The 18247-nt window shown below is 40.6% G+C and overlaps 1 protein-coding gene across 4 annotated transcripts in view; it reads right to left on the minus strand.

Annotated features, from left to right (window-relative positions):
• Positions 1 to 13309, minus strand: part of LOC108036357 (protocadherin-like wing polarity protein stan) — a 51702-nt gene extending 38393 nt beyond the window's left edge. For all 4 annotated transcript variants that reach the window (XR_007763943.1, XR_007763942.1, XM_017112433.3 and 1 more), the window contains exon 1: positions 12703 to 13309. The gene's annotated coding sequence lies outside the window, so the exon portion shown is untranslated. The remainder of the gene's footprint in view (positions 1 to 12702) is intronic.
• Positions 13310 to 18247: the final 4938 nt, after the last annotated feature.

An 18247-nucleotide genomic window follows, 5' to 3' on the forward strand; every position in this document is an offset into this window, starting at 1 on the left:
TTTGTTTTTACATCCCCCTTTTGTCGTTTATTATGAGAATGCATACTTTGTACCATCTTAGGAAGGGATATAAGAACGTTTATTGATAAATGTTATGAATTAACTAATATATCCTTGTACTTTAAGATTGTATTGATAATTAAGACAAGATTATTATTTTTTCGAGGCGTACTGGATATTGGCACAGTCGAATCACTGTCGCATAGATATTCATTCATGGATCTCTTTGCCATGCTCTGGGCCATATGTTAAATCAGTCGGCGATAGCATCGAATGCCAAGAGGGAAGTTGAAAAGTGGCAAAATGTGGTTGGGGGGTGGGGCGAAATCAAAGGTTAATCACCCCTGCAGGGCACGCAACACAAACACAAAGACGGGCACACGCATACATTAGCTCCACATGGCCCTCTGTCTGTGTGATTGCTATTGTATTTGTGAATGGGATTCGATGCGAGACTTGGCCAGAAGTTGGAGTTAAGGACACGACTTGCCAAGGGTGGGCCTCCAGCCCTCATCCCTTCCTTTCCCCTTCTGTATGCCTTCCCACTCCCTTGCCTTTCCCTTGCCATTCCCCTCTTTTCCCCAAAGAAGGCGCAAAGCTTTTTGCAAAATGGCGCACTCACATATGCAACTGTGTGCCAGGGGGTGTGCGAGTGTGTGTATGCGCTTACCACTTGAAGTTCTCGATTTGACTCGAACTGAACTTTTGCGTGTTTCAATACCATAAATACTGCATGCCTGTCTGCCCCCCGAGAAAAGCAGGGGCGGGCCAATGGGTGGAAAATGGGGCAGAAGGAGTCACATATGCGGCAGATACTCACATAAAAAAATATTGCCATTATTTGTCATCAAATTGTGGTGTTTTTTCGGGCAGTTTTATATGGGTTTCAGTTGCTACACACCTACATTTTATGATAAATAAAAAAAATATAAAATCCAAACTTTATCCTAGAAAAATATGGTCATTCTATGTCATCCGCTATGAGTACTTCTTTTGTGCAGCTTAAAAATAATTACATTTGCTGCATACCCATACCTGTATTATTTTGAAACATTTTTAGTAATATGAAAGCATTATTTGTTAGTTTAGTTTATTTGTGCTGACAGGTTTTAAATGTATGTATTTTTTAATTTAAATGAAAACAAATTAACGGCTCAATGGTTCCTGAAATTTATTTCTCAATCCGTATTTATGGTATTCCAAGCCACATAAAACCCTTTCCATTGGCAGTTCAATAAAAGAAAAGTATATTTTTTTCTCTGTACAATCGTTTTTGTGTGGCCTGAACAAGTTTAACCAAAAAGCATAAACAATCTCAACCGGTATTATGGCCAAACTTTCCTTTGCTAACTTTACCTCCGAGAATGGGCAAATTTATCTCCTGCAGAATCCCCTCAAATTGAATCGTGGGTACACAGAAAACCCTAAAATTTGATGGCATATCAATTAATGCTCTGGTAATTGTAAATTTTAATCATTGAGAGTGGGCCCCGCATAGATGATGAGGCCGCGCAGACTTTCAGTTGACAAATGATGGACGGATGAGTCATCCCCCTTCGCAGGACCTTGCAGGACCCCCTTTTCCGAGCACATTTTAGCACACAATCAAAATCCATACGAAATGAGCTGCGCTGCTCCTTGTTTAGCTCCTTCGGTTGATTATTTTTTCATTAGCGCCCCGAGCCAAACTCCCAGGGGGCGGTGGTGGTGGTGGCTATGCGGCGAAATGGGGCGGGCTCTTCCACTCGACCACACGAAAGAAATGTCACAGTCCATTCTTATTTATTGGAATAATTTCCGGAGTGTTTCTGTCACTCTGCCTTCAAAGTGCGGGTGTGGGCGGTGGGAATGAATCATTGGATTTACAAGCTTTGCATAGGCAAATAAAACAGAGAAATGAAATAAAATGAAATGGACAGAAGGGAACACGCCATGTTGGGGTGTGCGGAGAAAGGCCCTGAAAAGTGGAAAATTTATATATTTTAGAAACATAAATAAAGCCGGGCTCAAATGCAAGGGACTAAATGTCAAACATTCGCTTTGCCCCCGCCCGCGGGCTCCTTTGATGCAGTTCGTCGAGGCGTTGAATGCCACCCTCGCTTTGAGGCCCCTTTCTATTTGGCTCGCCAGCGCCCTTTCTCCCTATTTTAACTTTCCCTCTTTTTGGGCCACCCTTAGCGCTTTTGTAATAGAGTTTAATGCAACTTTGGCGGCTGGCTGGCTGGCAAAAGCCTTTTCCACAGACACAGAAAGCGAAAAGAGTGAGGTATCCTGGGAGGGCGAGCGGGGGGATGTCCCCGGGGGATGGAGGGGTTGCATTAGCAGGGACCTTCCCTTAAACCAAATGCATAGAAAATTCTATGAACGAACGGCCACAACAAGGAGCAGGAGCAACAGCCGGCATTTTGCCGAAAAATGGACTTGCTCGTGCCGAATTTATTGATTTTTGGTCCTGCTGCCGCCGCCGTCGACGCATCCTGAATGAAACCCACACACTCGCACAGATACAGACACAGACACAGACATACGAATACAACTCTCTATGTGTGCTATATCCTCCCCAATTTTCGACGAGGCGATCGAGCAACCCTCTGAAAAACGCTGAATGCGTGGGGTGGTTTCGTTAGTTTTTCACGCAAACAAGGACAACAAGGCAGCAACAACAAATGGAAATGCAATCAGCAACAATAACAACAACAGCAAGAGCAATAAAGGAGCAAGGACAACTTGTCCAACAGCTGTTCTCCACTGTCGAGGACAACAAGGACAACGATGATGATGGTGGCTACGATGATGATGATGATAAACGATGCTGCGTCGTCGCCTTATGATATGCAAATATTTGACGAGCTCAATAAACGCTGAATCTTCGTGCAGTGTAAGAGGCATAACAACAGAAATTCGGGAAGGAAGCAAGCAATTGCCAACAGGACGCAGGACATAGGGATAGACAGAGAGAGACGGAGAGAGAGCGTAAAGAGTGACGCATTAATGCCCTTCGTATATTGCCAGCAATTGTTTAACCAATTCTTTTTATTTCTCTATTTCTCTAAGAATTTTAGGGCAAAACAAATACATCAAAAAAATTATCTGCTATTATTCGAAAGCTCTTTAACCATGATATTCTACAAATCATAAATTAATACATATTTAATTGTAAGGCTTACTATGTAAAATTATATTGTTCAGATTATTGATGGTTTATAAAGAAGTTTCTCTATGAGTTATAATTCATAAATAAACCTCTAGATAAAATAACTGTTATTAATAACATTCTAACTATAAATTAGCTAAGATCGTTCTTCCTTATTTTTAGATCTATATAGTTTATTTTTATAAATAAATCTCTATTGTTTATCCAAAAGTTTTGTTCCGACTTATAAATATAAACAAATCTCTGAGATAAAATAATCATTACTTATTAATAACATTCTAATGGAATTGATTTACTTCGAATTTCAGTATCAGTCGACACGGGCAATTGGTCTTGTTTTGGCCCATAAACAACCCTGCCTCCTCAATATCCTGGCAAAATGCGTGACCAAAAGTTAATACCCTCATCGAAGTCAGGGTAAAAACAACAATAACAGCCAACACCAACAAGGGACTGGCGATGGGCTACAAGTGTTTGAGTTGCCGGGCCCGGGATTCTGCTCCAGACAAATGCAAACCCATTACGGCGAGATGATGATAACCGGAATAAGGATGGAGACGAGGATGAGTACGAGTATGGGTACGAGGACATGGGATGAGGTTGGGGTTCTTGAGCCTGAGCTTTATATGCAAAGGAAACTCGACAAATTACGGGGAACAGCCATGGGAAAAGCGTCAAAGGGACGAGGGCGAGAGCACACATGAATGGGCATAAGGAGGGAAATCGGCAAAAGCCGAGCGAAATAAAAATCCCATTGCCAAGTAGGGATATGCCATTCAGCCAGGTAAGAAGACCAGGTGACTGGCGGACTGGTGGACTGGCGACCGGTGACTGCCGACTGCCAACTGGCAACTGCCACGCCCCGTTGCACGTTGAACACACCTGCATGAGTCATGCTGCCCCCAGCCGTCGCATTTTGGATTTCTGTTTATGTTGCACGAGAGTTTATTACTGCAAACAGCAGCAAGGACGACAGGCAACTTAACAACCCTGCTGGCTACATACGGAAAAAAGACGTGCGCATCTTGGAATTTTTATACTCCTTATTTAAAACACTTTGTTTGTAAAAATGTTTAAAAAAAGGTTTAGGAAAAGTAATAGAAATAATGATAAATGTTGCTCCCATTTAATATTGCTTTTAATTAATAAATAATTAATGAGCCTTTTATGTATTTAAGATTTTTAAAAAAGCATGTTTACGTTGAGACATACCTAAAACACATTTCAAAAGGTTTTAGCCTGTTGTTTATAAAAAAAGATACCGATAGAAATTTGTTTTTTTAAATTGTAAAATATTATTTGATAATTCTTTTGCAAGTAAAAGCTTATGATTACATTTTTTAAAATCTTATGTTACTCAATTACATATAACTCATGATGGAGAAGGCAAACGGAGTGTGAGTGCGAGCGGCTTTATTGATATACATATGTCTCTCCCAGGAACTCACCCTAACAACTATTAGATTAATGATGTGATGGTAAAAATTACAAAAAATAAACCCCCGACAATACGATTTTTTCCCGTGTGGGCTGCCTTCCCTTCGAGTCCCGAGTACCGAATCCCCAGTCCTTTTGGCCGTCTGCTGGCTTCGCCTCTGGCAGCGGCATTTATGGCGCAAACTTGTTTAATATAATGAACACTGCGGAGCAAAGTCAGGCGGCACGTGAGTCAGCCCGCAGTGCCGCCTAGTGAAAATAGCAGGACTAGAGAGTGGAAAAACCACCCTCGGGGGCCAGAGTGCAGTGGAAATCAACCACCGGCGAGTGGTGTTTCTGATGTAGACCTGCAACCACCTTGCCGCAAATACGATGAACAAACACAATTTCTGTCGCTCGAATGATGCAGGAGGCTCTTTAAAAGCGAATAAAAGGCAGCAGGGGCAGTGGCAGTGGCCCTTTGATTGCATCACTCAATCGTCCTGGAAGAGAGTGAAAATTGGAGCAGCTTGGCCTCGGAGTCCTGTGGCTGCTCATTAGTCCTGTGGCTGCCCATTAGCAGAGGAAAACGCAAAATGTCAGGCGTTTCTCGGAGCTGCTCTGATTGAAATCGACCACAAAACGAGTTGTGTCATGTAAATGTGGCTCTGCAAATCAGAGTTTTCCCTGTCTCTCTCTTCCCCAGCGTCGCCGTCTCTTTCTGGCCATGTCTCGTCCTTGTGGCGCCGCTTGTTTAGGGCTTCTTTATTGGCCAGTTGGGGAAACAAGTCCTCGTCGTCTGCCTGCAACGAACTCCTCTGCAATTCCATTCTTTCACTGTGTTTAACATGCCAAATTGTTTGCGAAAAAGGACAGCATAATTGTCTAAAGAGAACATTTGAAAAGGAAATATAATCGTTACAAGATTGGTTTCCGGAACCTCAATATTCCGAAAGGATGTTAATGAGTTTTGAAAACGTTGGAGCTGCTGTTGCTGTTCCATTTCCCCAATTAAATCGTTTCTGTAGCCGCAGCTTAGTCAACTTTATAGATAACCATCAAATGGATAGCCATCAAACTGAGATACTCACGATCTGGGGATTGACTACGCGAATTACCCTCCATCCTCCCATTTCTACCCGTCGCTCATAATTGTTAGCAGCAATAAATTTCCGATAAAGATAAAGGACTAACGCCAACAGACAGACTTTCTAACTCTGAGGAACAGACACGTACGCGCGTGTATCCAGGCGGATAACAGAGTTCATCTTTGCCACAAGCTCGGAGTGGTACACCAAGAGAAAATTTAGAATACTCCTCATACATATTTAGAATACTTCCCCAATTAAATCGTTTCTGTAGCCGCAGCTTAGTCAACTTTATAGATAACCATCAAATGGATAGCCATCAAACTGAGATACTCACGATCTGGGGATTGACTACGCGAATTACCCTCCATCCTCCCATTTCTACCCGTCGCTCATAATTGTTAGCAGCAATAAATTTCCGATAAAGATAAAGGACTAACGCCAACAGACAGACTTTCTAACTCTGAGGAACAGACACGTACGCGCGTGTATCCAGGCGGATAACAGAGTTCATCTTTGCCACAAGCTCGGAGTGGTACACCAAGAGAAAATTTAGAATACTCCTCTTTAAGACAGGGGAATAAACGGAAATAGTCAACAAAAAAAAGAATATTAAAAATCATATTTTTTTTGGTAAGGATGATAATGATTTCCATGGTAAATCAACTTGGTGTGACCATTCAATAATGTGAATATGATATTAAGAAATAATATTTCGTTAACTTCCCCTAATAAAAGTACTCCTAAATGCTCTTATCAAACAAGCATTCGAAAAGATACATAGTTGTTTTTCCCTCAGTGACGCAAAAGCAGACACACACTCCGACAATAAAATGCGGGATTCAAATATGGAACTGGGGAACCGTCTTGGGATGGGTCCCAAATAAATTGAATGAAAAGTTTTATCTCTCAACGAGTTAAGCTCGAAGCTAATCGCATCGAAGGCGATAAACAGGCGCGGTGGCAACTCTGGCACATATCTGCTATGCGCAGCGTAAATTCAATTTGCTCAAATTGAAAATGTGGTGCGAACTTCCACTTCCGTATTGATAGGATGCCGCTGCCTCGCGCGTACACACAGCCCGTCACGCATACAGCCACACTGGGGCCAGTGTGGCCAACGGCGTGTGTGGGGCACGTTCACTGATGGCTTAACAACTTATTTATGCTTAGCCATAGAGAATCCAGGCCCCACCAGCTCCCCCCATTTCGCACCATCGTCGTCATGGCGACCGGTTCTTGTTGCTTCGCTTCGCTAGCTTGCTTTCCTTGTTTGCCTGTCGCGGCTTTCCATTTGTTTTTGGGGATGGCAGCTCAGCCACAGCATCACTCCCCCTTTTCCGCTTTTCCCCATTTTCCCGCCATTTCCCTAGAACATGCTGGTGAATTGTCCTCAGCGTTTTGTCTCCCGACTAAGGGCTGGCAATTTCATTTAAATTTAATTCCACTTTCTGGCACGTTGTCAGCGCTGTCAGTTTATTCAAATTCTCTTGTACCGTCACGCACGTAAATATATATATCTGCATGTTCGAGTATGAAGCCATAGCAATACAAGTGTGCATATGAGTCAAGGACCTGCTATAATCAGAATAATCAAAATAAATTGCAATATGAAACTATTTGCTCGCATAGACAAAAGGCGTGGAAAGCACCACACCTTTTCGTGCCATCAAGGATGTGCATTTCAGCATTTGATAGCCTTGAACGGGTGGTTGTATTCCGCCGTGGAATCATTATGATAATGCCGCCCCAGAGTGCCGGAGGAGCGAGAGGATTGACATCGATACACAGCCATCCGTACGTAGCATACATTTCGGGGGAGATAGCGCAAACTAATGGCAAAGGCCCGCATAATTGCGTTACGCTCCCGGAAAAGGAGTCCTGCGAATATGGGTCAACTGGGGGACAAAGGACATAGTCGGAAGCTGGCGTCCAGAAGTTTTTCTATGCGAAAGGAGAGGGCAGGGCTGATAAATTGTATGCAATTTATATATACAAGCGTGACTGACATGCAAATTGTGATAAATTAGAGGGCCAAAGCTGTGGAGCACAAGCCACCCCTTTTTGGGTTCAATTTTTTGTTATTTTTACCCCTCTCAGACCACCCCCAACTGAGCCAACTTTGATAAGCAAACTTGCCTGACATCGAGAACTGGTGATGAAGTGCGGCAAACTCTACTGATTTTGCTGCTGCCTTGGCTTTCACTCGTCTGGCAATTTGATAAACTTATTACTGGGAATGGGGATGCACTTTCGGGGAACGGGGCTGCGGGGAAGTCGGTCAGCTTAATTAAGCCAATGAATTATATGCTCCACTCCGCACTCAATGCGGCCGCCTGCTGCTTTTGCATTCATTTTGAACTCTAATGAAGCGTAATTCTGCATTATAAACATGTGATGTCCACTGATGAGCTGCCTTAATCAAATGAAATGCCACGGCTTTTGCTGCTGGCCAATTACATAAATTCACCGGGGGGAATGTCAAGTGCGGAAAGTGACCAAGGAATATTCATCAAATCACACCCAAGGTGTTCAATTCACCCAGGCTGTGTATCTATCTATATACGTAAGCCAAACAAAATTTATTAGAATCGGAAAATAATATTTTATTAAAAGCGAATTAATTAAAATTAGGCCCACAAAATTGTGCGGTTATTATATTTATACATGCTCGATGGCTGAATTCTTGGCTATCAACAATGCTAAATCATTGTGATGGTTTAAAAGGATTCCGCAAATTGCTGTGGTTGCACAAATATATAATTAACAATTGATTAGGTTTTATCAAGGTATTTTAAATAAATAATACTTTAAACTTATACAAATGACGAGTTTATATAAGCAGCTGGCTTATTTATTTGGCAGCATTTGTTCAATTTTAAAGAAATTCCTAATTAAATTGTTTTAATTGGGGGATTATCTAAGAAATAATGCCAGCAATTTACCCCCTCTTAAATACGCAAAACTGAAATGCAGGTTTATATAAATTTCGATTTAATATTAGCAATGAAGCATTTACGGTCCCAATGAATTTAATTGCGAATTAGTAAGCACTTGAACCAGACAGTTGATTCCCCTGACTAATTTCGTTATTTAATCCTCAATCTGGGGATTAATTCCAATCTGTATCTTTCGAACAGCTCTAAAGGCACATCAATATAAGTTTTCTTGTGCTTGCTAATGGGAAACACAGCGTCATTCACTTAATTTGACAGCCCGATCCGCTCGTAGGCGTCGTCCCGCCCATCCGGCCACCCGAATTGATATGTCTAATTAATGCAATTGAAACAAATTTCCAGCATGCAAATGAACGCCACACATCGAGTGCCAGAGCTCTGGCTTTTGGGCATGTGCTGGATGCTGGCTGCTTGGACATGCCTCATTAGCCAAAGTGCCACAAACTTTGGCTCCCCTAATTGAATTAACACTAATGAGGTCTCGTCTCTCCAACTTCTGATTCACCCGATCCCCAATCCCCTTTCGATCCCCACGAGGTGTGAATTCCCCAGCTGGAAGGAAGAGCATCCTTTTCGCTACATTATTCATGCATTCTGCCATCCGAAAACCTCGTTACTTGACGCGATAGTGAATTTAGCAAAAACTAAAACATCGCATGGGGTGCTTTATGTGCCGGGCTGTCAATCAATCAATTTGGGCACTCAGCCGTGGACAGGGTTGCCACCGCACCGTTTTGGTTGCTTTGAACATGGGAGATTTTAGTTTGCCGTCAGGCAAAACGAGCCGTAAATTCATTGAACCAGGTCACTTAAATCGCTCGGTCGCATCCTAATTGATGCAAAAATGTGGCAAATTCAACTAGATTTCTTTATTACACATTCTGAATGAAGGCGGGACTTCATCAATTAGAAAATAAATTCGATTTATTTCAGAAGTGATTGGTCTTTTGAATGGAAAAAGTCAAGTTTATGCTTTTATGCATTTCTATAAACATGCCATGGAATTAGAAAACGGTGGAGACTCTATTCAAATTAAACACTTTGCAGGTAAATATTTTGCTTAATCTTATTTGTAGCAATTTCGTAAATAAAAAATAAAAATAAACATTCATTTATTTTTGTTCAATTAAAATCTTTTCATTTATTACTTAGAAGGCAAAGTCAAATTTTAAGTACATAAATTCATTCCTCTTTACTAAAATCCTTGTTATTTCAAATAAAAAATATTCGAGCAAGGCAGGGCATTTAAGCCATAGTTGATAGATAGCTTTTGGGAGCTGAGTAAATATTTAAATGGTATCAGCTTTCGCAGCCAGAATTCATAATTCATTCGCCCCATTGGACTTCTCCACCTGTTGGGCATGAGAAATACAATTATCCCAGAAACCAAATCAATATCTAATTTCGGCGGAGAAGACCAGAGATACAGAGCCGAATGCCATCAATCATGCGATAGACGCCGCATGACATAACCTCTCCAGCAGCGTCTGGATTTGCTTCCATCTGTACTCGCATCTGTATCTGGATTTGTATCTGTATCTGGCGATTTCGGCTGTATCTGTGGGCCGCTGCTGCCGTATAAAACCGTACGTATGTACGTATATGCATCAATTAAGCTTTTATTCTAACATAACAATTTTGAATGTGGCCGAAACCAGTTTTGAGTGCCCTAGCCTACGCGGTAACTCATAGATAGCTGTGAATAGTGGCCAAGAGAGGCCACAACAAACCCACAAAAGACACGAAAAATATGTGGACCGTCAACGTCATCAATGAATCTTGAGTGAGTATTAAACTCAGACTCCTTGCCATGCAAGAATGTGTAATAATTTTCACAATAGACTGTTGATATTTTGATGATCCCCAAGCCGGCCGCAAATCAGCCACATTAACTGGCACGAGACAACATTCAAATGTTAATTAATCAAGCGTCATAACGAGTTTTCCCTTGCCGGCTTGGGTTCCGAATGGATTGACTGAGGTTAGTTCGCCGGATGCATTGACAATTCGCGGTGAATGTGGCATCAAAAGCCGGAAAAAATCACCTTTTTTCGTTCGACTCCTTGGCCAAGACTGAGCTGATCTTTTTGAGCCCACAAAAAGTGGGGAAAAACAAAAAAGGCAATGAGAAACAGGTTGCGGCTACCGAAGAAGAAGAGGATGCGTTCTGGACAGGATGATGGCCCGCAGCTGAAGTGACTGCCGGTGGTAGATTGCTCTAAACCTGGCCGAGACAGCTGCAAAACCGCCAAGAGAGAGCCGGGCGCTAACAAACTCATTTCTTGCACGGAGAAATATTTTATTTGTCATGTTTTTAAGATCGTCTTGGAAAAACATCTTAATAAGAGGCTTTTTTAACTACGGAACCCACGATTTTCAGTTGGTTTAAGATTAAATTCTACAGATATTAAAATTATATAAATCAATCACATTTTCCTTATAACAATTTAAAATATATTTAATTTATATTTTTTAGAATATGGAATTTATATCATAATACATTTAAAAAATGTAATTTGTCAATATTGAGTAATAAGGCGAAAAACATTGTAAAATTGTTAAGGACGAAGAAAAATGTAATACATTCTTAAGATCAGATAAAAATAAAATGGGGTATATGTGATAGCATGTGGGGATCGTATTAGACTGAATCTATATTTTTTTTTTCTTTGCACCAGCCGCCAGAGGAATGGAAAAAGGTTGGTAAAACGCCTGAAGAGAGAGAGAGAGAAAGACGCAGAGAAAAGGAGGGAACGAGGAGCAGTGGCAGAAAACCAGTCTTACAACAATTTTTCAGCTACTTGCCACTGGCAGGCTCGAAATGGACTTGACTCGACTCTTCCAATTGCACCAAACACACCGCATTCCAACTAGAAAATCATAAAACATAAATGTGCGAGTGTATCATTCCCGTTGGGACTCGGAACACAAACCCAAAAACAATGGCGCTGTTAATGGCCACGAATATTAAATCTATCTTAATAAATTGGCAATCCGACAAAATCGTCGAGTGAATAATGTATCCAGCAGATATGTGTGTTTGTCCCGGCTTGCTGAAATATTTATGCGCCAGACAAAGGGCGCAGATACAAAGATACAAAGCAAAATCCCATGGTTAAGTGTGAAATGCAGGGAAAACAAAGCACTTGCAATGCTCAGATACAGATACAGATACATTTGTATCTCGTGCAGGCATTTGATTCCGATTTCGGTTATGTTTTGACCCGACTCTCCTCGTTTGCCTCCCCTCCCTCCTCTTTCACCGCCTTTGCGCCCCACGTTTTAATGTGACTTTTATTGTGCTTCCTCCTTTTGTTGTCTCATTTGGTATTCAGCTTTATGTTTGCTTAGAGCTTCGCGCTTGTATCTTCTGTGGCGACTCTGAACTTTAACAGTTGCACTGTGTGAACGGCGGACTTCGGCTTCATTGGGCCAACTGTTTGGGCCAACTGCTAATTGGAGCTGGCCAAGAAAGAGGCCCTAGGTTTAGAGGCCCAATTGGAGCTCTATTTTATTGCCGAAGCCGTAGAGCTGAGCTGCGGCTAATTAAGAGCGTCTTAAATATTTTCGAGGGAGCCAGAGCCTCGTCCGCTACATAAAACAGTATTTCTAGAACTAAAAGAACACTCAAGAAACCATTAACATATTTCCGAAATGTTTCAAGGCATTAAAAGACATGCTTAAAATGGTCACAAGTATACAAAACCGTTTAAAATTGTATCCTCAGATAAATACCAGACATTATCAGAAATTGTAAATCCTCTCGGATATAGCAAGAATATTTTTAAAATTCAGATTAAGCTCAAAAAAAATATATAATAAAGTTTCAAATAATATAATATATGTATAACATAAAATATAAGTTTTCGGAAATCGGAAATTTATCTAGAAGAGTTGAAACCCCTCCTGCAGGACATATTCTGTTGTTCCCTGTTGGAACGACACCTGTCATATGTCATACATCAGGTGTCATGTGTGGCACAATCCCCATTAGAATGCAGCCGCATGGCGTCCACAGCGACACATATGTAACCACAGATACGCGCATATATCCCAGATATATCCTGGCTGGAACGTGTGAACTTACAGGCCTTTGTTTGCTCTGCCTCGCGAATTCCACGCGTCGGTGGCCAATAATCCGCTTTAGCTGCACGGCTGCATTGTTAAATATTTATCATATGTATATGGAATATGGCATTTAAAATCGCGCATCCGTGTTTTCCTCTTGCACCTTGTGTTTGTACTATCAACACAATATATTATAATTAGCACTCGCCAGGGTGGCTGGCCTCACTTTAGCACTGTTTTAACTCAATTTAACTATTTTGATTCCCGGGAATTCCGTGCGTGATATATAGTAAACAGACTGCGGCCATAAACCCGACCGGTAAGCTGGGCTATTTTTTTCCACGCAGGGGGGTGGTTGCTCTAGGAAAAGCCAACGCACTTTTCGGAAAAAAGAGCAGGCCAAAGGAAAGACCGCGCGCTAAAAATTCACAGAGAGCGGCGATTGCTGGCGAAAAACCGGTAATTTCGAGCCTCGAAGTTGTTACTTTGTGTTTGCGTTTACCTCTGGCTTTTGGCTTTTCGATTGTCTTTGCCTGTGACTTTGCAGAGACGCGCACGCGTAGCCCCGAGTGGAAAGTACTAGCGTTGCTGCTGGCCAAGCGCTCAAACGCGTCCAATCGGTCCGGAGTCGCAGGGTTAACTGGCAAAACCAGAAACAGAAACTCAGTTCCTAGCTGAAACTGAAACCCGGACGAAGCCGGTTCGTGCATCTGACGGATACCTTCGGTTCGGTGGTGGTTTTTCATCTGCAACATCGCCGAGCCACTCGCAACATGTTGCTGGATCGCAACTGAGTGATATTCGAATTGTATTTAAAGTTGCCCCTGACGGATTGCACCGTTTTACCCATTTTAACCCCTATTCCACATTCATCCTTTGTTTCATCCATCTATGAGTTATTTTAAGCTGTCGATTGGGATTTTTATATTTAGTTTATAAGGACATTGTAGCCTTTATTCTTTAAGACCAAACCTAAAATTGTTGTATATGATTTTATACTATTTAAATTATATTATTTTACTTTTATACAATCTTAAGTTGTTTTAACGTTGAAGTTGGTTTTCTCATTTTGTTATATTTTTTACTTTTTAACTATCTTAACTTTTGAGACAACAAGTAATAAAGAAAAATCTTGATTCTATAAAAAGAAATTGTCTTCTAATAGTTTAAACTAGACGTGGAAAGAAACTGGCTTAAATATAGTAATAGTAATCTAAGTGGAATTATTAATTATCTAAGACCAATGAATTTGTTTCTGCGTGTATATTTTACATTGATTGACATAACACCAAACATTTAAATATTATTTACATAAGTTTAATGCGTTTCATAAGAGCCAAAAGCAAATGTACACAGAGCAGACTGTGCAGTCCAATTTAGATTATTATTTTAAAGAGGAAACAGAGAGTTTAAAATAATCAAAGATGAGCCCAGCAAGAGCATAACAACAAACATAATGGAAGTGACGAGATTCACTGGTAAATAGTTTCAATTACGCACCCATTAGATTGAACAATGTACTTAGGTTCTGTAGGTGATCCAGAATGGCTGATGGCTGGCTTCCCCGCCTGCCGTTCGATTAGATTTCAATTTATCGAATTATGCAAAATATTTAATGCAATTTAGCTGGCCAGGTCCGGCAGAAACATATGGGGGAACATATGCCAGGAGCCGGAAACCGAACACGCTTTTGGCCCACAAGGACAACAGCCGTTTGGTAATGGCAATGCAAGTGGACCAGTGTGTGAGTGTGTGATTTTGTGGGCCAGAATTTATAGGTTACAGGAAGGTGTTGGCCAAGACAGCGCCGCCTGGGCCAGCTGACGTGTCCCGAATCCTTCGGAACTGGACCGAGCTGAGCTGTTTTAGAAGGATGGGTGGTCAGAGTGGGGGGGCCTCTTGCATGTAATTGACATTGGCCCCTTGCGTTTGATTAATTGTATTTGGTTGGGGCTCTTCCAAGCCATTGACTCGGAATGCTCCGAATTCCGCCCATTGATCTGTATCTGTGTCTATGTAACCTTGTGGCCATTTGTAGCTGCATCCGTAATCTGTAGCCGTTTCAATTTGTATCTGTGTGCATTTTGCGGGGCAATAAATTCGACATGTTCGACATGCTTTCCAATTACCGAGCGCTGGCATTAAACAAATGCAGCACACTTGACACACGTCGAAAGCCGGCAGCCCTTTTCGGAGATTCCGATCTGGAAGATGGGACACCAGGACGAAGGAACCCATCCTTAAGGGTTCCAGACGAGCAGAGCAGACACTAGAAAAAATGGCTCTAGATTTTATTTAAAGAGGAAAGTGTGGGAATATAAAAGTAAGGGAATATAAAAGTAAAAACATTTTTTTTAACTATTACATGGTCATTTTTTGAATTTAAAAACATAGAAAACTTTTATTAATTAAAATCAATTTTTACCATCTGCAACATACTGAAATAATAACAACTTTATCCTGACGTTTAATTTTTGATATATTTTGATATTTATTTATCAAATCTTCCTATCAAAATATATCAAAAACACTTAAAGATTTAAAAGCAGCTCACATATTTTTAAGGATTTTCCTTAAAAAGAAAAAAAATCTTAATTTTCTTTTCAGTTTCAACATATTTATTTACTCGTAATATCAAGTGCTCTATATCTAACAATATACATACAATGTGTAGTAAAATATCTTCTAAATTTACCTTTTTTAATTTTATTAATAAAATAACTGGGTTAATTTTTAAATGTTATGCTTTAATATACAGATTTAAAGAATGTTCCTAAGCTGTGAACATTTTTACTCAAGTTATATACAAGAACAACTTACTCAAATATCAAAGGAGTATCATAAGGCCCTCAGAGCTGCACTGTGTGTAAAAACTATATGCTTCTGTTTTCATTGAATTTTTTTGCATGTGTGTATAACACAGAAATATTTTTCTCAGTGCAGGGCGAAGACACTTGTCCCTGCATTTGGTTTATGCAAGTGCCGCCTGCGAGCGATATAAAAACTCCGGAAGAGGAGGAAAACGAAGGGGTTTGCTGCCGCTTCACTGAACCTCAATGGTCTTGAGGGGTGGCAAGTGGGTGGTGGGAGGTCAGGGGTCAGGGGTCAGAGTGGGTGGTGCTGCCAGCCGAGAAACATAACTCAACAATGCAAAGGACTATGGAGCAGCGAGCAAAAAGCGCAAGCCGAGGAGCCACAGGCTGCATCTTCAGAGGAGCAATTTGAGCGTTCTTTCGCTCGACAAACGCTGCCCATGCATAGTTTATGATGCCCCCTTAAATATCTATGCATTTTGCTGAATTAAACCAACTGCACAGAATGTCGCAGATAATTCAATGCACCTACACACAGCACACACAGTTTTATGGCCCTCATCCTGGTGCTCGTCCTCGTCCTCCAGCCAGGAGAAGTTGAAAAGTGCCACGAGGGTAATTTAAAAATCCATTTGTGTTTTGAGATTTCGCCGCCAGGACCTGGGAGATGGAAGCTGGCCAACAATTGCGGTGTACGCAAAAAAAAAATAAGTAAAAAAAAGTACATAGAAAAAGCGAAAAGGCACGCTGGGAAATTGGCGAGAGCTGAAAATGGAAAATGCGAATGACTAGATGACTGCCGACTGCCCGAGTTGACTGCGTGACACAATTTCAATTTGCATTGACAGCATGAATTATAGCAAATAATCCCCGAAGGCAAATGCGATTTTAGTGATGCCAAGAGCTCAGGTTTCACAGTTTCCCCAGTTTTCCGAGCCCTCCCAATTTTCCAAGCCGGGTCAAGCGATTTCCTGGGAGCTGTACCGCGAACTCCGCGTCCAGCTGTTATTGATATGGAAATGATGCGCACACCGAAAATAGAATGTTGCCCAGGGAAAAAACAAGCAAACTTGCGAAAATAAAGCAAAGCAGGGCGAAAGCGACGAAATGAAATAAAATAAAACAGCGACAATAAAAGCAAATAAAATTTAAATTTTATGCAACGGCAAGGGCAGTAAATTTTGCTCAACAGAATAGCTAAACGAGCGCAGAAAAATCCAAAATAAAAGAAATAATAGCACTCAGAGGCAGATAGCAGAGGAGGAAGCGAGATGGCCACCGAGAAAGAGAGGGGGATGGAAAAGAAATTGTGGAAATTGGGTGGAAAGCTAATGAGGAAAAACCCAAGAGCACAAATATGAGTGGGGCTCTAGATAGCCAAAAATGCTGAACAAGTTAAATATTGCTATTTAAATTCAAACGTCCGAAGTAATTTGCTCTACATTCGACAAACTCAATTGTATATATTAAGCATACAAAAACACCATGCTTCTAATTGGGATCCAATTTACCTTGTGTAAATATTATATATATATTATATTGTACTGGCAAACTCGTTACATTGCTCAGGCTATGACCTTTGCTTAAATTCCAAGAGTAATTCTGATATTTCCATTTAAGAACAACAAAAAAAAAAACGATCACATAATTGCAAATGAAATAATAACATACATTTCAAATTACACTGAAACAAAATTTTTAAAAATGTAAGCTCCATGGAGATTTAAGAGTTTTCAGCTTCAGAGCATGCGCGGCACTTCTCTGAAATAAACTTGCGCTGCCTAAGAAGCCACGGAATTCGCTCTTCCAATTTCATACCTTCTACATTTTTCCGAGCCCTAAGCGTTTATACGGACGGACAGATAGATGGACATGACAAGTTCGACGCGGCCAATGATCCTGACCACACTTTCCGACGAGTACAATTTCTTCTTAATTCTATTTTTCTTAGAAAAGTTGAAAAAGATCATTAGATAGCTATGATATCTCTGCCAATTCTTAAGTATAACAAGAGAATATGCTATCAGATACCCATTACTCAGCTAAAGGGAGTTCGAGAGGGATGGTTATATACATGTAGAAAATGTGTACATGCTCATTTGCTTAAAGCATTAAAAAGGCTTACAAATACTATTGGTTTTATTTTATTGTTTCCCGGCTAAATATTCACTTTTCAAATGGATAAACCTTAATAATAACTATCATTTATTAAAAAAAAAATATTTTTTTTGTGAATACAATAATAACTAAAAACAAATAAGAAAAAATATATTTAATCATATGTATATACTATGTTTATATATTCGTAATTTTTAGATCAATTATTCAGTTTTTAGTAAAATGTCAGGTAATCAAAGTTTGTGACTTATCCGAAAATGATACAAATCACCGATATAGAAGTGTAGCTTTAAGTCCCCATATGCCTGTTACTCAGGTACACATTTACAAAATTTTTACCTGTGACTTACTTTCCGGCGAATCTAGGGTTTCGGTTCCAAAGTGTCAGCATCATCGTCTCCGCTTTCCATTGTACAGTAATAGAATAACTCTTCTCTTAAAAGAACGGACCGGCAACCTAGAACTCTCTATCTACTAATTCAGCTTACAGTAGATTTATTATTTTCTTTATAACTGTTCTTGCTCTGATAGATAGATTAGCCCGTATTCTCATTTATTCTCGTTTTCCCCCTCATACCCCCAGTCACAAGAAGCCACAGGAAATAAAAAAAAAAACAAAAAAAACTAAAACTA

The sequence above is a fragment of the Drosophila biarmipes genome, chromosome 2R (assembly GCF_025231255.1).
Source record: "Drosophila biarmipes strain raj3 chromosome 2R, RU_DBia_V1.1, whole genome shotgun sequence".
Lineage (NCBI taxonomy): Eukaryota > Metazoa > Arthropoda > Insecta > Diptera > Drosophilidae > Drosophila > Drosophila biarmipes.